The sequence below is a fragment of the Metopolophium dirhodum genome, chromosome 7 (genome assembly GCF_019925205.1).
Source record: "Metopolophium dirhodum isolate CAU chromosome 7, ASM1992520v1, whole genome shotgun sequence".
Lineage (NCBI taxonomy): Eukaryota > Metazoa > Arthropoda > Insecta > Hemiptera > Aphididae > Metopolophium > Metopolophium dirhodum.
Genome location: NC_083566.1, coordinates 36,714,045 through 36,735,526, shown reverse-complemented (window position 1 = coordinate 36,735,526; position 21,482 = coordinate 36,714,045). Strand labels below are relative to the sequence as shown.

The following is a 21,482-nucleotide window of genomic DNA, read 5'->3' as shown; positions in this document are numbered from 1 at the left end:
CGCATATTTTGTGCAAATACTATTCCTGTAAACACTCTGGCGAGCGATAATACAAATCAGAATACATCGGGAAGTTATCAGCTATCAGGTTAGGTTAGGTATCAGCCAGTTAGTTCTGTAGTATCAAGTCAATCGCCTTCAAATCGACAAACAAATGTGGTGACACAAGATGCAATAGGGTTTGGTATGAATGCATCAAATCGTGGTAACAAAAATGGTCTCATCCGTTTTCAATCCCATTTCGAGTTCGAAAAACTAACATTTTATAAAGTTCTTCATGAAGTCATCAAGCCAACTCTACTAAGTAATTTACCAAAATATATTTTATGATAATTTCTAAGTTAATTATATTTATAATGTCTATTTTATTTCAGCTATGAGTGGAGAGCCATTTGAATTTCGTCTGTTACTCAAACATATTGTTCTTGTTGACTTGTGTCTTGCCACTTCGTCCAGATTCGAATTGAGAAAATAGAAGATGATGGCACACTATTAATAACAAATTATTTGCCCCGGGACTTGACATTAAATTTTGTTTTCCACCTTGTGTACTTCCATCTTATAATTCATTGCCACCACCAAATGAAGCTACACAGCCTATTGATTGCACCAATTTATGGGCTTTGGACCCATCAGTTTTAAACATGTTCTTTATAAAAAGAACTTATGAATTTGGATGAAGAGAAATGCATTATCAATGAGGTGGAATAAGAAGTTGGACCAAACATTTATATTATATTATTATTGTTATTATTTAAATTTTTTTCCTTGTCATTATATACAGGCTGTATCTTATGTCATTGTAGAAAGTAGGTGAGGTTTTCTTTAACTATTATGGAATTTTATATAAAAAAAAAAGATATATTTCTTTATTTTTAACTGGGAATCTTTTATTACAATTTAAAAATATAAATCACATAGTTGTATCAACAGCAACATCAATTTTGTTTATCAATGGGTTCTGGTAAAACTTTTGTTTCTGAAAATGTTAATAGTCAAATTATCATTTATCGATTTGGTAGTTTATTAACTACAATTCTCTGAAGTTTACTAAATTCATTAATAGTTTTAATTTAAATAATTGGTATAAATTAAATTTACTAGAGCTAAATAATGATTTTTATATTTTATTTCAACGCATTTTCATAACTCTTTATACACTTAAATCGGTAATCATATTAATTCAGATATATTTTTGTCATTGGTAGTCAAACCATTATTCATAATAAATTAAAGCTCAGGATCGCTTTATTGACCATGTTCAAATACCCCAACAAAGAGCATATTAGAGTTAAGAAGATACTTAGATAAAACATGACTCATAAGTAGCTTATATTTGTGATTATATATAATTAAGCACACACATTGTTCAATTATGTAACATACTATAGGTACTGAACTGTCCATTGACAACGTTAGTATCAGTCTGTAAGTGAATATATAATATAATAACTCCTTGGGACCTTACGTCCTATCTTAATAATTGCCGGGGAAGAAAACTGTCTGTAAACTCATTTTATGGCGGGGGAGAAATGTCCACCATCACTAACATACACAGATATATCTACCTACTAACATTAAATTATAAAAATATTCCATATTTGTCAAAGCATTTTACAAATAAATATACTCTTTAAAGGTAAGTTAGGTACATATTTATTAAATTTAAAAAATGTATATATATATATATATATATATATCAAAGTATTACTTTTTTTTTGAAAGATAATCTAAAATTTGTCGAGCTTCATTTGATTTTTTCTTCATCTCATTAAAACTGCACAAATTTCTGTAGCAACTTTGGCATATCTTACGTGATCCTCCGTCATTGCGTTTAAACTAAGGAAAATTCAAAATATCAATTTAATTGCAATATTTTTTATTTTTTTTGTCATATTGTATGAGTATGTACATTAAGTTGGAGTAAATCGCTAATGTGTTCTTGCATTGTCTTTCCTTCATGAATATTGTTGAATATGTCAATGAATCTTTCTTGTGTGTCTTTTTCTGGAAGGCTGAGGCATAATCTGCACATATTAAAAGGATCAATGTTATCAAAAAAGACCTTTCTGTGCAGTTGACTCATGATAAGGAATAGTTTTTTGAGCAAGTCTACTAGAAAATAAAAATATAAATACAACTATAAATATTAAAGTTATATAATTTTTATATTTTAATTTTAAATCAAGTTATTATTATTTTAAAATGCAAAAATAATTTACAATTTTAAAATACTCATAACTTGCTCTAAAATAAAATCTAAAAAAAACTTATGTCTTGATGTTCACTAGATAATAATCTTACCCTTAAAATTCACTTTAAATTTTAATAATCTAACAGATATAAACGTGATCTGCTGAGTATTAGTGATGGCGTGAAATTTCTAGCAGTAGCAATAATTTTTTCACAGTGACTCCGAAGTAGCAGTCACAGTCCAGAGTGGCAGTGTATTATAACTGTTATATGACATGAAGTTTCACAATGACATACCTTAAGACACGATTAATGATACTATCTATAGCCGTGCTGTAAAGTTAGGTTAGTCTATATCACTGTCATAATACTATCACTACAACAATACTCTACAGTGTTACCAAAACATTAATAATTTTATACTATGTAAAGTAAATTTATTTTGTTCACTCATTCATTTTCTAAGTCCAAAATATCGCTTACCAAATTATTCTAAGTCCGAAATTATATTTAATAAATTGTAAGCTATTACAACGAGAACCAAGCACCCAAACAAATATTATAACATACCTTATAGTTTCAAAATTATTATGTACTGTTATATAATATGTATACACTTATTATATTATTGTATACGATTTGCCAATTTCATATCCTGGAGCGATGTGGTAGTGTCATAGATTAATATAGAGGCAGCGTTCTGTTGTAATGTTGAAATGAAAAAAGAAACAGTTTTGCAGTGTGGCTCGTTGAAAAATTAAAAAATATTGTACCATACATTTATTTTTTGTAGCGTTGTCATGAATGGCCCATCAATACTCTAGTTCTCCCGGAGTAATATAAACGTTGTTATCATGTTTTTGATATTTGAACAGTGCCACCTAGCGGTTATAGATCATAAATATTGGACTCACCTGACCGCTAGTTTGGCATCAGCCTGGTAATAAAGTTTGAATAGGTAACGCCGCCTCTATATTACTCTATAGGTGGTGTGCATGACCAATTTGTACGATTTATGTCTAACATAGCACGTGCATAATCTTGGATCGGATTTAATTCTATGACCAGGGATATTGAAAATTGCCAATGCCCCGAGGCCTGAGTGCTGAAATGCAGTGTAAGTACTTAAAGTACTATAACGCTAATTAAAAAAAGGTGGGTAAGTGGATGTCGCTCTGCTGTACAGTAGGTTACAAGTGGGTCACTGTAATGGATGGTGTTAAATTTGAATTCAGTGATATAATAATGATATAATATCATTGTAGAATAAGAAAAACGATTCTGAGCGAAAACAGTCAGTCAGCCTATGATATTACCAAGTATATTTGATGATATTATTGTGAATAAAGTAATTTATCGCAGCGTAATGTGTGAGTGGCCACGTTGGCAGATGATGACGTGCTTTTTAACAATATTTTCGAGCGCAGCGCAGCAAGTGAATGGCAACGCGGGCATCACTGTAGGTAAATAACTAAATCAGTTTTGGGACGGTAAAGAGGGTGGTAAAGAGCATTTATTTCATTTTAGATTCTGAGCGAAGCGATGAATGTATTGATTTAATAATGATGTGTGTTTTTTTCTTATTTTTTTTTGTCTGTCATCACCTTTTAGGACAGTAAAAAATGCTTGGATTTTCTTCAACAGCAACTTTTCTGACAGGAAAGTGAATCCAGTTGGTACTTTTGGGGTCAAAAGTAAACATCTGAGTAGCAACTCTAAAACAAATGATTGTAGGTACATGAAATTTTGACTGAACGTTTATATTAGCATTTTCTATACACGTTAACATTCTAAATATTTTGACTTATTTTGAGCTGTTTATGGACATTTTCAGTTTAAAAAAGATACTGTTGAAGAAAATCCAAGCATTTTTACTGTCCTAAAAGGTGATAACAGACACAAAAAAAAAAGATGGATAAGTGGATGTCGCTCTGCTGTACAGTAGGTTACAAGTGGGTCACTGTAATGGATGGTGTTAAATTTGAATTCAATGATAAAATATCATTGTATAAGAAAAACGATTCTGAGCGAAAACGGTCAGTCAGCCTATGATGTTACCAAGTATATTCGATGATATTATTGTAAATAAAGTAATTTATATATAACCTATTTACGTGGAGCCTTGTTTTAAATTTTCAATCCTTAGCCATAAAAGTTAAACATTTTATACATTTTTAACTACAAAATAATTAAAAAATATAAATTTGATAAATGTTGTCAAAATTTGAACTTTAAATGCTTATAAAAAAAAATTGTGCCTATGTATTTTTAATATTTTTTAACTGCTATTAGAACGATATATCAGGAGCCTTATATTCAATTTTCACGCTTTTTTACCCAATAAATAAAAATTTATTGATATTTATAGAAAAAAAACTAAAAATATTGAAAACTGACAATGTCTGTAAACAGCTCAAAAAGAGTCAAAATATTTTGTAAATTTTATGGTATATAGAAAATGCTAATACAAACATTCAGTGAAATTTTCAAGTATATACAGACATTCGTTTTTTAATTACAATAAAATAAGAAAATTGTTACATGAGAAATCGAGTGAATATCAAATGTTGTAAAAATATAAATTTCAGACGCTCATAAAAATTAAATTTAAGTTTCTTGAAGACATTTTTTTTTTGATAAAGGCAGACAAACTTATGATAATCTTATATTACATTTTCAAATCTTAGATTTAAAAAGAAAAGTTTTTATGAATTCTCAACTCAAAACAATTTGCTAATTTTCGTGATTTTTCGGTATTTTTTAAAAATTTAACTTTAAATGCTTATAAAGAAAAACTGTGACTAAGGATTTTTAATTTTTTTCATCTGCCTTTGAAACAATAACCTAGGAGCCTTCTATTAAATGTTCAAGCTTTTTTACCCAACAGATTTAATTTTATTGATATTTATAGAAAAATGTATAGAATAAAAAACTAAAAAAAATGGAAACTAAAAATGTCCGTAAACAGCTCAAAATAAGTCATAATATTTTCAAAATGTTATGGTGTATAGGAAATGCAATTATAAACATTCAGTCAAAATTTCATGTCCCTACAGTCATTTGTTTTAGAGTTACACCAAAAACCAAAATCGATTTTCTCAAAAACAGATTTTGCGTAAAAATTCCCGTAATTCCTTAATTTGTCTTTTATTTTCACGTCGCTTTTGAAAACTACTGGGAAATTTTTACTTTTGACCCCCCAAAGTACCAACTAGAATCACTTTCTTATCAGAAAAGTTACTGTTGAAGAAAATCCATGCACTTTTACTGTCCTAAAAGGTGATGACAGACACAAAAATAAAAAAAAAGAAAAAAAAGAAAAATAATACACATCATTGTAAAATTAATACATTCATCGCTTCGCTCAGAATCTAATAATAAAAAATAAAACAAAAAACACACATCATTTTAAAATCAATACAAATTAATTTAGATTCTGAGCGAAGCGATGAATGTATTGATTTTACAATAATGTGTTTTTTTTTTCTTTTTTATTTTTTTAATTTTTTAATTTTTAATGTTTTATTTTTGTGTCTGTCATCAGTAACTTCGAAACTATGTCCAACCGACAAATTCTGATTGCACCATTGTTCTCAAATGGTTAATATAAGTTCAAAAAAAAAAAAAGGTGGACAAGTACGGATACTGCTCTGCTGTACATTAGTTATCGTGTATGTCATTGTAATATGTGATTGTGTATATGATTATTGATAATAATGATGTGTTATATTTGCGAATTCGATGTAAATCATTGGATACAAAATACGATTCTGATCGGTGACGGAGGCACTCCGCCCCTCCCCCCCCCCCCCAGCCCAAAAAAATATGGTTACTTAACGCAAGATTTAATTGATTTGTTATTAGTAAAACATTTTGTTGGGAATCTTTTATTAAAATTTCTTATCTTAGCTATGAAAAGAAAAAATTTTTATGTATTTCTAACTGAAAAATTTGCAAAATTTGCAAAATTTGAAAAAATTATCATGGCTTTAAATAGTTTGAAAAGCGTCGAAATAATTTGAAAACTGTACAGTGTATGAAAAATACTGATATGAATAAATTGTAAACATTTAATGAGTCTACGGTTATTCGTTTTGAAAATACAACAAGATATAACTGCTGAATATAAAATGTAATAAAAATTAAAAGTTCAAAAGCTCATAAAAAGTAAAGTCCCGTTTAAGTACACTTTTGTTTGTTTGTTATAGATAGGAAAACTTAGGCAAAACTTCTATTAAAATTTTTAATCTCAGGTATGAAAAGAAAAACTTCTATGAGTTTCTAACTAAATAATAATTTACAATATTTAAAAATTTCTCATGGCTATTTAATAGCTGAAAAGGTTTCAAAATTGTTTGAAAATATTACGATGTATAGATAATAATACATCTATTAATAAAACTAAAAATTGTGTATTAAAACAAATGACAACATATATGTATTTATATGTTATATTATCTAACATCATGTTGGTGCACGGCCTCGTTTCCATGTTTCCATATTTAAATTTGAGAAAAAAATGTATTCAAACAACGTCTACTGTATTAGGTATGTAGATTAGAGAATTAATGAAGGATTTAATACTTCAATTTAAATACAAATTTTTAGAGGGGCTATGCCCCTCCAAGTCCTCTTCAAATTGCGCCTATGACCTCGCTGGTTAACTGGTTGTAATACAAAGGTTAGGACGCAAAAAAAATTGGCTCCTAATAAATATTTTGTTAGAAAAAAATTCAAACCACCCCTCCTCACCAACCAAAGTTCCTGAGCACGCGTCTGAGCTGAATTATATAAATAGCGTTATCGAAAAACTACTATAACGATTATAAATTACAACAAAATAACAAAAATCGTTATTTTTATTTTTATTCGTTTCTATTGTGATAAACAAAGCGTTAAAAATTAAAATCCCATTTTTGTTGTTTTTTGTAATTTGTTGGTGGACTTTCCGGTGGCATTAAATAAATATTGAGAAAATTAAAAAATGACCTCTCTAAAGTACCATCTTGGTCCAATTTGATAAAAGATAAGATACGATATTATGTTACAATCGAAGCACTCCTCCTGGTAGAAATTTTGTATACAGGGTAAAAAAAAAAATAAATACCATTGTAGATCCACTAGATCCCTCACTCCACTCAGAATCTAAAATATACATATTGAAATGTTACCTTTTATATATTATATAAATAAAAACAAAATATGTTGTTACAAAAAATCACTTTTGTGTTGATAAAAATATATATGACATTAATTTTTGCCAAAAAGTAAGTAATTTGTAAGTAAGCAAGTAATTATTTATTCATTTTTAAAGTAGGTGTTATAAGTTTTTTTCAAATAATATTCGGCAAACGATACTTTTATTGGACAAATATAAGCATACAACCATGCCAGTAGGTAGAAGAAAAAAATGTATTTATTAAAAATAATTAAATATATTCCAAGTTTAAGTTTACCTTAATATGTGCTCTCAAGTTTGAATGCGATGTACGTGGAGTGGAGATGTCTTATGTTTAGGTTTACATAATAAATATTTAAATTCAATATTTTTATCCTCAATATTTCCTCGTTCAAAAAACTGTTGTAAATGTGGCCATTTTAAATTATAATTACTATCGTCAACAGCCGAATCAGCATCGATAGAAACACTCATTTCTATTTTATAATGAACAATTTGCACAACAACACCGAGAGTTCGAGACGCGTTCTGAAAAAACTCTTTAAAATAAGAAAACAATAACAGGCAACGTGCACGAACCACGGTCGTAACCAGTGTAAATGTGTAATACTCGTCCGTTATCAGTCGTCATGTGCATGTGTGCGCGATTCTAGAATAACCGCACGTCGCGACTGTAGATATTACTGATATTGTGATATTATAATATTAATATATACTAGTATAGTAATTAAATCTTAAATATTGGTAGTACTGTAATAGTTTAATAGTAATATAGATTAACGGATAAACATAAACCACCGATAACACTACCACGAAAATTCGGCATCGTGTCTAGTGTCTACACTAATTGGTTAAGCCACCCGTATAAATACTATTTATATCTAGTAGATATCAACATTCTACAGACTACGCGGAAAAGCCGTGGCCCCTGTGCCTGCATTATTATAAATACTATTAATTAATAATATATATGAGCCAATAATCTATATATAGGCATAATAGCCATAATGTCATGATTAAGGAACAGCTTTTGGAATTTTGGAATGTAAAAAAAAAAAATAATAATAACTAGTTAGTTTTTTTTCCAACGAGTTAGATTAGACTATTTTACACATTAAATTTAACTAGTTAAGTTACAAAGTTAATATGAATTAAAACTAACTAGTTAGTGCCCTAGTGCCAGCTTTGATTTTTGGCATTGTACCCATTATATTTGTATTATATACATATATATTATATATTAAATTTGTAAAATTCAAATACTTAATTTAGATTTTTAATAGTAAAAAAACTAAAAAAAGAAACTGTGAAAAAATATTTTTAAACATACCTCGGTTTGAATATACATACTTCTGAGTATTGTTAAAAATGTAAAATGTTAGTATAGTGTAGTACTCACCAAAAAATATTAGTGGCCCAACTAGTAGAGTACCTGTGATTAGCACCTAGTACTTGGGACCCAACTAGGATGTGTCATCATTTAGGTTATCACACTGCAGTACTAGGTAATGGCAATCGACTTTGTACTATTTAAAGTTTGTTTGTATACTGACATACCGCGGACCAGTTCCAGATCTTGACCTCTTAGGGCCACGGTGCAAAAAAAATGTAGTGGCCCCTAATTTAAAAATGTTATAAAAAAACGCTACAACTATGATAACTCAACAAAAAAAAAAAAGTTAAAAGTATAATAAAATGAATAGAATATTGTTATTTAGAGAATAAAGCCAGTCTCCAATATAATAGTAAAAAGTAAAATGTTAAAAATTCTATTTTAAGACATTTTTTTCCCTCGATTTTGCATTGTCAATATTGTGTAGTATCTTCTCTATATTTAGAGTTTTAGTTCATTTATTTTCTATATTTAAAATTGATATACTAGATAAAATTTCTTGTTCACATGTGTTTCTTAGGTAATTCTTTATAAGTTTAAGTTTGGAAAATGATCGTTCTGCTCCTGCCCCAGCGATCGGCATCATCAGAAAAATTATACAAGCACTTAAAACGTCCGGAAAACTACTCGGTAAATTATTACTTATAATAAAATTAGCCAAAAGTTGTATTGTTTTTAATATTTAATCTTTTATGGTAGGTACTCGATATCCACAATATCACCGACTCTATGAAATATTTAAGGGCCCCGGTGAAATGCACCGCTTGCACCGGTAGTTTATCCGGCACTGCCGCGGACACTTTGTACGGCGAAAAAAAAACTAGGAAATATATTTTAAACGATAAGATTAGATTGTTAAATTCTTAAGATGAACCATGCTCGATCACAATCAAATTTGAAAGTACACTATATGCATATATTCACTATTACTTAGTCATTAGACACAAATCGTTATCAATCCAAAATGTTTTAAAATGTGTCTGTATCCGTCACAAAAATAAAACAATAACTAATTAACAATTACTTGCAGGGTTTGCAAACGTTATAATAACGTTATGATTAGAACGTTTTATTTGACAAAAAATGATTTAAATTTGTAAACGTTATTATAATGGAAATCGATTATCAAAAATAATAAACTACTGCAAAACAAAACATAGGTAATGATTATGAAATATATCATAAAGCAAAAAATAATTTAAACGAAATATTTTAAAATCTATTTATTTAAAAGGTCTATTCATTTCGTAGAAATATCAAACATTTATTTCATGCAAACAATCTAAGAATTTATTATATTATATTATTACGTATTAGGGCCATTAAGTCCCGCATTAGTTATTATTTTTAAATTGAATAGGTATTAATACTATTTTAAATAACGATAAACGCAAAACCCGGATAACGTTTTAATTCTGTAAGTCCTGAATTTACTTAAAATAATTTATATGTTAAAGATATGTTAAAGATGTTAAAGTTCGCGAAAGAAAATAATCAAAATTGTTATTGTATCCAAACCACTCTTGAAGGTAATTTAGCTCATGTGCAATGAAAAATACCACCTTAAAATTACAAGACGTACAATAAATATTAGTGGTAGGTGTGTAGCGCACTAGCACGAAATAGCCAAAATGTGGACGAATTTTGTTAGGCACGTCATAGAAGAGAAAGGAATTTTCCAAAATATCGATTTCATTACTGACGAACTATTAGATGATGAAGGACGCCATGTATTAAAAATAGAAACAGGCGATATAAATCAGATTCCGATTAGGATTTTTTTTTTTATTAAATAAATTGTTTTTAAATACATAATAACTTTGATTATACATATAAACATTAAACATAATACATTAAATCATGTAAGTAAAAATTAATGTTTTGGAATAATTAAATACAATACATATAAATATATATATTTACCAGCTGTATCCAGTGGTTAAAGTGGAAAATAATTGCAGGGGGGACTGAAGCTAATGCAAAAAAAAGGCGTCCCCTTAACCAATTTTGTAGCCAAGGGTAAGGCGCATCTCCCCCCTGATTTTTTAAAATTATACTTTTAATCTATGTTATTGTTGACCTAATTTTTAAAATTAATCACGTACATATTATATAGTATGTATATTTGTATACACCTATTATTATGTATAATGTACATACTCAGTGATTATAACTCTAAAATATTAATTACCTATATTCCGGCCAAGGAGAGAATGGCTGGAGAATAAGGAAAAATCAAAATAGTTTTTTTTTTATAATATAGATTTTCCAACTAATTTATAATTAAATACCATTTTTTAAACTTTTTTATTTAATTTTTGAATATTATGTGCAAAACAACAATAGTCTCAACTTTTAAATACAAATTTAGAAATATATAAGTATAACATTCCTTATAGAAAAAAAAAATCAAATTTAATCTTATTAAATACACCTTAACACCTAATTTTTGATTTATGATGATAAAATATTATATGATATAATGTGTAATTTTAAAATATACTTAACAATATTATAAAAATAATAAAATTATATGAATAACAAAAACAAAAATCAGTTTTAACATCAAATTCAGTCTCAACTTTTAAATAAACATTTAAATTGATCCTTGGTAATATATAATGTAGTATTATTGCCTTATTAATGGTTTTCATTAAAATAAACCTTTGTTTTGGTAATAAATATAAGATCATAACATAATATAATGTGTTTATTCAATTACAAAAAAAAAATGGCTTCATTAATTGATATGTTTAGAACTGATGATTACTTTTGTTTAATTTCATTTTCATTTTTCCAAGCATGACCAAATGGATTTATATGTTTTATCATTAACATTTAATCTTTTAGGGCAATTTTCTTAGCACTTCTTTTTCCAGATACTAGCCAAGTATTTATGTATGGCAATGGTTTAAAATTATTGACTGGTGGACCTGTGCAATTTATAAAAGCCAATGACGATATGTGGTCACTTGTCAGTAAACTTCTTTTGGAGGAAACAATTTCATTCATTGAACTGAATGATCGTTCACATTCTGCCGAAGAAGTGGCCAAAGTTTTAACTGCGTTCATAAGTGGTTTAATGTTATCATTTAATGAAGAAGGAAAATCTTTATATTCACAAAAGCCTCGTACACTAGCTTGTTCATCTATTTTAAAAATTTTTGATAAACGTCGTATGCTTGTATCACCATATTGAATGTCACAACTATCAGGCCAATTATTTGGAGAAATCATATCTAAATCCGCTAACAAATTATTAAATATTTCTCTTGATGGATCATTACTCTCTACAGATGACACTTTAGTTGATTGTGTTGTTGATTGTGATAGTATTATTTTTAAAAGTTATGTTCACGCGTTCAATGCCGTGCCGTTAGTCCGTATCACCACAACGAATTTCTGCCCGGTCGTCTATGCGTCGACTATATTTGCTTATAATTTATAAATAATATTTTAATGGAAACCTTCTAGATTTGATTAAATTTATTAAACGATAATATTCAGTGTATTATTACTGATAAAATCTGCTCAGTCCCTTTATTCCGGGAAAAATTGAAATAATAGATGTATTTTTAGACCAAACACAGAACCAAATACACCATTCAATTAGTAATGTTATCACAAATGGGCCCAGAAGAAAAAATCAAAATAATCAAACGAATATATTTTTACTCTATGTATATTGTATAATGTAATGAATAATCATCATTCATTACCACTTTTTGCGTTACCTAACTATAGGTAGGTTATATAGTAAGTATAGTATATATATAGTATACATAAATACTCAGTTTTAAAATTTTTTTTATACTTTTAAATTTTAATGTAGGTATTAACATTCAGTTTTTATGATTAAATGAATATTTTAACCACGGAAATTAAACTAAAGGGGACGCAAAACTAAAGCTAAGCAAAGACGGGGAACGCCGTCCCCCTCCATCCCCCCCCACTTTAACCACTGGCTGTATCACCAGACTTCGTCCAAGAAAAAATTAACACACCTAATATGTGGTGATATGTATATCGGCGTATCTCGATTATAGATAAAGTGAAAAAACAATATATTTTAATTAAACTTACAGGCTATGATAAAATAGAATAACAATATAAAATATCTAGACTGACAAATCATCTCCGCTCAGAATCGTTTTTTGTATACAATGATATGATATCTTTGAATTCAATTTTAATACAATCCATTATACAGTCATCCACTAGTAACCTACTGTACAGCATAGCGACATCCACTTACCCTCTTTTTTTTAAAATATTTTGATTTTTAAATGTTTAATATATTTTGTTCTTGGTATTGTATCTACATTTTTATCATGTTAAGTATATGTTGTAAAATTCTTATGGTTTATATTTTTAATGGCAAAGAAACCCAAAAAAAGGTGGGTAAGTGGATGTCGCTCTGCTGTATAGTAGGTTACAAGTGGGTCACTGTAATGGATGGTGTTAAATTTGAATTCCATGATATAATATCATTGTATAAGAAAAACGATTCTGAGCGAAAACGGTCAGTCGGCCTATGATATTAACAATTATATTTGATGATATTATTATGAATAAAGTAATTTATATATAACCTATTTACGTGGAGCCTTGTTTTAAATTTTCAATCCTTAGCCATAAAAGTTAAACATTTTATACATTTTTCACTACAAAATAATTAATAAATTATAAATTTGATAAATGTTGTCAAAATTTGAACTTTAAATGCTTATAAAAAAAAATTGTGACTATGTATTTTTAATATTTTTCAGCTGCTATTGTAACGATATCAGGAGCCTTGCATTACATTTTTACGCTTTTTACACAACAAATAAAATTTTATTGATATTTATAGAAAAAAAAAACTAAAAAAATTGAAGTTATTTTTCCGTATTTTGTCAAAATTTGAACTTTAAATGCTTATAAATAAAAACTGTGACTAAGGATTTTTAATTTTTTTCATCTGCCTTTGAAACAATAACCTAGGAGCCTTCTATTAAATTTTCAAGCTTTTTTACTCAACAGATAACATTTTATTGATATTTATGGAAAAAAAAACTAAAAAAATTGAAAACTGACAATGTCCGTAAACTATTCAAAAAGAGTCAAAATATTTTCAAAATTTTATGGTGTATAGAAAATGCTAATATAAACATTTAGTCAAAATGTCATGTCCCTACGGTAATTTGTTTTAGAGTTACACCAAAAACCAAAATCGATTTTCTCAAAAACAGATTTTGCGTAAAAATTCCCGTTTTTCCTTAATTTTTCTTTTGTTTTTCACGTCGCTTTTGAAAACTACTGGAAATTTTTACTTTTGACCCCCTAAAGTACCAACTAGAATCACTTTCCTATCAGAAAAGTTACTGTTGAAGAAAATACAAGCACTATTACTGTCCTAAAAGGTGAAGACAGACACAAAAATAAAAAAAAAAAACACACATCATTGTAAAATCAATACATTCATCGCTTCGCTCAGAATCTAAAATTATATAACGAATAAAGAAATTTGCAAAAGTTGCAGTAAAAAAAAACAGAACCACAACTTAAAAAAAATTAAAAATTTAGCTTGATTTTAGATGATTTATTTGACATTGCTCAAGTTGATGCTTTTAATATTATAAAAACAAAAGAAGATAGAGAATTTCTAATATCACAGAGGCAAAAAGAAAATGTAATACAAGCAAATCAAATTAAATTTTTATGAGCGTTTGAAATTCATATTTTTACAACATTTGATATTCACTCGATATCTCATGTAACGATTTTCTTATTTTGTTGTAATTAAAAAAACGTATGACTGTAGATACTTGAAAATTTCACTCAATATTTGTATTAGCATTTTCTATACAAAATTTTATTTGTTGGATAATAATTACATAATAAAACCATTACAGTGACCTACTTGTAACCTACTGTACAGCAGAGTGACATCCACTTACCCATCTTTTTTTAAACATATATTTTAGACACATTTGTGGAAATGAGTACGTCATCAACCGATGAGTCTACTATAGAAGATGAAGAGTTTGACGAGCCCGGTCATCTACAAAGTGCTTTAAACAACCAATTAGAGGAAATATGAATTTTATCACTTCAAAACTAGCAGCTGCATTACATAACTGTAAGCTTAGTGACAGAGATGCCGTTCACATTTTAATTTCAACAGCAGAAGCATTAAGTGAGGACGTTCATAAATTAATTATAAATAGAAAATCAATTCGAAATACACGTTTACGTTTTCGAAAAGAGTGCGCAGAGAATATACGTATAGAGAATATAAACTGTCGACCGATGATGCAGTTATTTTTCACTGGGATGGAAAGCTATTACCTCCATTAACTGGGAAAAAAATGTTGATAGACTTCCCATCGTAGCTTACTTTAATGATTGTGATCAATTACTTGGTGTCCCTGCTATTGATACTGGGACAGAAATTGACCAGGCGGATGCAATTTTTCATATGCGTATCACAGAAAATGTTCAAGCTTTTTGTAGTGATACAACGGCATCAAACACTGGGCGAAATAAAGGTGTTTGGACACTATTAGAAAATTACTTAGAGTGTAATATTTTATATTTACCATGTCGTCATCATTACTATGAGATAGTTTTAAAAAGCGTTTTTGATACTAATTTATGTATGCCATCTGGTCTAGATGTACCAATATTTAAAAGGTTCCAACAATATTGGGAAAACCTAAATACTGAAGAATTTGAACCTGGCACTATGAATGAATTTATACAAAAAAAATGTGAGTGATGTGCGTTCTGATGTAATTATTTTGTAGTTACATAAGTGCACACTGCCACCCTGCATTCATTAACAATTAACCGCTCGAATAGACAACAGTGAACGTGTGAATTCGTAAGTTTATTTGAAAGAACCATTTGGATTATTTTGTTTTATAAGTAATTTAGTCATAAGCTTTTACTCATAACAAAATGTTTTCAATATTTGAAAAGTATAAATATAACAAAAAAAAACGACCAATTGTGAAGCTAATGGAGAAATATCTACCACTACCAGTAAGTAAAAACCTATAAAATCTCTAAACTAAAATTAAAGTTTGCACTGTCATCTGTCTCAGTGGTATTAGCAAAATTATTTTACACTCTTACCATTGTTTTCATGTTCATACTTCCAATCAGTTCAGCTACTTGTGAAAGATCCTTTTCAGCCTTAAAAAAAACTTGGCTAGGGTATCAATGGGTCAACAGAGATTAGTAGATTTGTCAATATTGTATATTGAAAAAGACTTGAATAATCAAATTGATGTAAATGAAATATACATATTTATACATATTTATATACATATTTTTGCTAAATTTGAAAGGAGAATGATATTAGAGTGAAGTGTAAAATTAAATAAAATTTAAAAAATAAATGTTTACATATTAGGTATTGTGCTTATTGATTAATTCTTAATTAAATAATATTATACTTTCCAAAGCATTATAGTCAATACTAAATATTTTAGGTAATTGTTGAATGGGTATTGTACAATTTCAGCCTCTGACTATCTATAACCATATGATAATTTGACAAAAAAAATAGAGGGGCTTCAGCACCCCCAGTTTTTCCATTGAAATTGCGCCCCTGGCTGTCGTCAGTCTATTCCCGGACCTAGCTCGTCTGTCGACGACTTTTAACCACTCTTCTGCGTCAGTCACCATAGCAGCGTCTGTCTTGGCTGCCTGCAGTTGGGACTGGCCTCCAGATGCCCTTGGATTCCTAGTTCTCCTGCGGGCATGTGCCGCCCTAGTTTCGACGACCGTGGCGTTACCCCAATAGCTCGGAATCAGATAACTCATATCAATGGAGGCATCGGCCGTGGAAACGTTCTGGCTGGCAGCTTCAGTGAGAGGTGGTGAACCAAAGTCTGGTAGGTTCAGTACATCGCCCTCTTTGGTGAGAAGGGAATTTAACATATGGAACGTCTGAACCATTACGTCTAGAAGGTTCCCTAGTCCGTCAGTTTGTCTAGTCCTCCTCAGATTCCGCCTTTCCGATGTATTTAATTATGTATAATTCCCAGTAGTTCTCAAAAGTGCCAGGAAAAACAAACAAAAAATTAAGAAAAACCTATAATTTTTACGCAAAATCGGTTTACCACAAAATCGATTTTAGTTTATAGTGTAATTTTAAAATATGGGACTGTAGATGCATGAAATTTTCAATGGATGTTTATATTATTGATTATTCATATTCACGATAAAATTTTCAAAATATTTTGACTTTTTTTGAGCTGTTTACGGACATTTTCTATTTTTAATTTTAGATTATGAGCGGAGCGATAAATATATTGATTTAACATGTTTTTTTTTATTATTTGTGTCTATTTACACGGCAAGTAGTCGAAATAATGCTTTGATTTTCAACTTCAGTATCTTGTTAGACGGAAAAGCGAATCTAGTTGGTGCACTGGGAGGTCAAAATTTGAAATTCCCAGTAATTTTTAAAAGCGGCGAGATAAACAAAAAAAAATTAAGGAAACACGGGAAATATCACGCAAAACCGATTTTGGTTTTTGATGTATCTCTAAAACAAATTACCGTAGATACATACATTTTTGACTGGATGTTTATATTAGCATTTTCTAAGCACCATAACATTTTCAAAATATTTTTATGTGTTTTGAACTGTATACGGGCATTTACAGTTTCCAATTTATTTAGTTTTTTTCTATGAACGTCAATAAAATTATATTTGTTGGGTAAAATAGCTTGAAAATTTAATACAAGGCTCTTAATATTTTGTTACAATTAAATTTTAAAAATTTTAAAAATCCATAGTCACAATTTTTTTATGAGCATTTAAAGTTCATATGTTGACAAAACACTTAATAATCACGAAAATGAAAATGCAAGGCTGGGCAAGTTAATGATTTTTTTTAACTCAGTTAAGTTAAGTTAATATGCACTAATAAAAATAAGTTAAAAGTTAAAAGTTAATTTAATTTTAGGTTAACTCAGTTAAGTTAAAAGTGAATACACATTTTTTTAAAGCTTTTTATTAAGTTAAAAAAAAGTTAATATTTTTTTACGCATATTTTATTTTCTTACAAATTCTGAAACCCAAAACTAATTTTTGGACTGTAACTAGAAAAAATGTTTATACTCTATACAGTATATTATTGAACTTCATTGAAGTTTTCATTTCTAAAAAAAGAACAGTAGTTACCTTACCTATATATAATAAGTAGTAAATAAATACCTAAAAATAATGAATTAATATTATTTAATCAAGCCTTGAAAACAGATACTATTTGTGTGTGTGGGTTTGAAATGGAATATAACTGTGTTTAATAAATAATCACTAAATATTTTATTAAATAGATAGGTACTAGGTATTACCCACTTAGTAAAATACTAAAATATAACATATAATTTAAAGAAAAAGATAATAAATAAGTTGAAATAGTTGGATAATTATGTAATATTTTATTATTTCAGCATACACATTTTAGTCATATAGATATAGTTATTATATTTTATATTGTATATTATATTTTAATAAATTATAAACGTGCATACTGCATACTGTTTGTGTCGTTCGTGTATAACCAAAAGTTCACAACTGAACACTGATAAAATTTCAGGACCACATCACACAAAATCATAATATCGATAATTTGTTTTTGTTTATTTTTAGGCTTGTTGGATTTATATTTTTTTCCCGAAATGGCGACTTCGGTTATCGATAACAATAATATACCCATAAGGGTATAGCCATAAATCATAATGCCATAGAGTCATAATGGGACTATATTATTATGTCAATATTTTTATTGTTACTTGATATAATTAATTAATTAAATAATAATATAAAACCTTACAGGGTGTTTCTTTAGATTACAGAGTGATTGGAAAAATATAAAATTTTTAAAAATTAACTTAACTTATTCTGTAAAATGAAAATCAACTCGTTGATTTCACGTTAATTAAAAAATAAATTTAATAAGTTAATAGTTAAGTTAATGAATATCCAAAAGTAACTAGTTATGTTAAAAATTTAAGATAAAATTAATTTTTTAACTTAACTTTAACTTTTTAACTCGTTAATGCCCAGGCTTGCGAAAATGTGCAAATTATTTTGAGTTAGAAATTCATAAAAAATTTTCTCGATTAATCAAAGATTTGAAAATTCAATAGAAGATTTCTTATAAGTTTGTCTACCATTATGAACAATAAAATCTCTACCGGAAAGTCAAATTTAATTTTTATGAGCGTTGAAAGTTCATATTTTTACAACATTGGATAAATGTTGTAAATATTTGTAAATATTCGAGTGAATACTCGATTTATCATGAAGCAATTTTGTTATTTTGTTGTTTAAATTCTTATTTTCTATACACCATTGGATTTTACAACTATGTAAGTTTATTTAATTTTTTGTGTCTGTGTACACGTGAATAACATCATAACGTATATTAAAAACTTTTTGACATATCGAAAATATTTTCATGGACAGTAGTTGAAAAAAAAAATAAAAAATCAAAAATTTCACATGTCTAATATTTGGTATTTACGAATTTTGTCAAATTTTGAACTTCAAATGCATAATATAACAAATTAATGTAACCTTACATTAATTTTTTTTTAAATATAAGTAGAAATAATTGTGAAGAATCTTATATTAAAATTTCCAACCTTAGATATAAAAATAAATTTTTTTTTATGAATTGCTATCTATAAAATAATTTTCTAATGTTCAAAAATTGTACGAAGATTTTTACCAAGATTCTAACTTATACGCTCATTAAAAATTGCACGCGTTTTTAAATACTATTTATAATGGTTCAAACATTTAATTTAAATAAAAGTATATAAATACTAAATAGCATACACTTATTTTTAAACTATAGACAAATGAAATAACTGCGTGGGACCATCTGCTCCGACTATTAATTGTTGTACGACCCCAGAAAATACATTAAATACTACAAATATTCTGGTCACACCAAAAAAAAAACCGATAAATGTCTCAAGAAATTTAGAAAAATCTTTTTCATGCCCCGCACAAAACGAAATCAGCGTAAACGATAAGTAATTATATTATACATAGGGTTTTAAGATTTCATGAAATTTATTTTCTTGAAATATTTAATTTTGATGAAAAATAAAAATAAAATGCTTATTATACTTAAAAGTTTATAGCCGTCAACTTCTAAGTGAATATTTTTAAAAGTTGATTTGTTGTATGAAACAAAAAAAAAATATGTAACATATTTACATACAATTTATAAGTTGTTTAACAAATCTATAATAGTTATAACAAACTGTATGATCTAAGTATTAAATAATGAGTCCAGAGCACCTTCACATCACTCAGCCACATATACACACATATTATACGACTTTTATACACTTTATAATAAATAATTACTGAAAATACACTACTATTTCATTCATTGTTGGAATTGACTTCAACTTTATTTCAAATCATTATCTTTTGGATCGCTGATATACAACAATATTTTAAAACTCACGTAAAAAAAATGTTTTTATTCTCAAAATAATGTCAGGAATATTTTTCAACACTATAAAATATAGTATATACAAATATGAAATAATAAACCAACAAAAATAATATGTTTTTCTTTAATTCTAAGTGTGTAATCAATTTATTGTTTCTAATCATCTATAACCGAACACGTTTAAAAAAATATTTTTCATAGTTTCATTGAAATATTTCAAGAACAGTGAAATTTTCAATTTTGAAATATTTCAAATGTAGAACCCTAATTATACATCATTGTCAGTAATTAAATCATAAACCGTAATTGACTTTTACATTTTAATTTTAATTAGTATAGTCATACCTATGTAAGTATTATATTATGATCTACTTGATAAATGCCATACGCGAAGTACCTTCCTACCTATTTAATATTATATATAGCATAGTGAAACATTTTTGAATTTCTTCATAACTTTTATTCTAAAATAATCAAATTATAAAAGAAAAGAACTCTTTTTGTGCACATTTTAAAATTTAAATGTTGGGGTGCACAAATCCCCTGTGCACTGACCTAGTTGTGCCAAAGCGGGGACTTTAAAAGTTATGAAGTTATAAATCGATGAATGCAATAATATACATTTATGATTTACTAAGCATAATGTAGAAATAAATTAAAATACGAAAATTAGTATTTACGATAAGGGGACTGCTCGACTGCATTCGCCAAGTACCATTAACGATATATTATGTACCTCCCCAGGGTTAGTTTACTTTTGTAAATAAAAATATGTTTTATATTAAAATTAACTTTCGTGCGCAAGTTTGCAACCCTTATAACTCTATTAACGTTCACAAAAATTGACACACAATTGCTGTTGTAATATACTTATTATAATAGATTGTACTAGTATATATTTACAATTTTAAAAGATGCTTAGCGCCCCCCCCCCCCCCAAAAAAAAACTAATGATTTCACTACTATAATTTAAAAGCATCATAAGAATATCAAGTATATACCTGAGCTACAACAGCCCCCACACATTTCAAACACTAATTACGCCTATATTCCTACGTAGCCACGTAAGTAATAAAATACATTTAAGATTTAGAGAAAAAATAGTATTATAGTAAACATTCAGTATAATATTCGAGTATGATAATATTTTCATATATTTTACATTTTTACGAATGTAAACGTAGATAATAGGTAAACTACCTATTTCATTTTTTGAGGATACAATAACGATTACAATATT

The 21,482-nt window shown here is 27.9% G+C and overlaps 1 long non-coding RNA gene across 1 annotated transcript; it reads right to left on the bottom strand.

Moving 5' to 3' along the window:
- Nucleotides 1-1,739: 1,739 nt before the first annotated feature.
- On the bottom strand, nucleotides 1,740-7,942 carry LOC132949394 (uncharacterized). Its single transcript, XR_009665103.1, has 3 exons — nucleotides 7,650-7,942; nucleotides 1,913-2,027; nucleotides 1,740-1,839 (listed from the first exon to the last, which is right to left on the bottom strand). It is a non-coding gene; the product is annotated as an uncharacterized LOC132949394 (long non-coding RNA).
- Nucleotides 7,943-21,482: the final 13,540 nt, after the last annotated feature.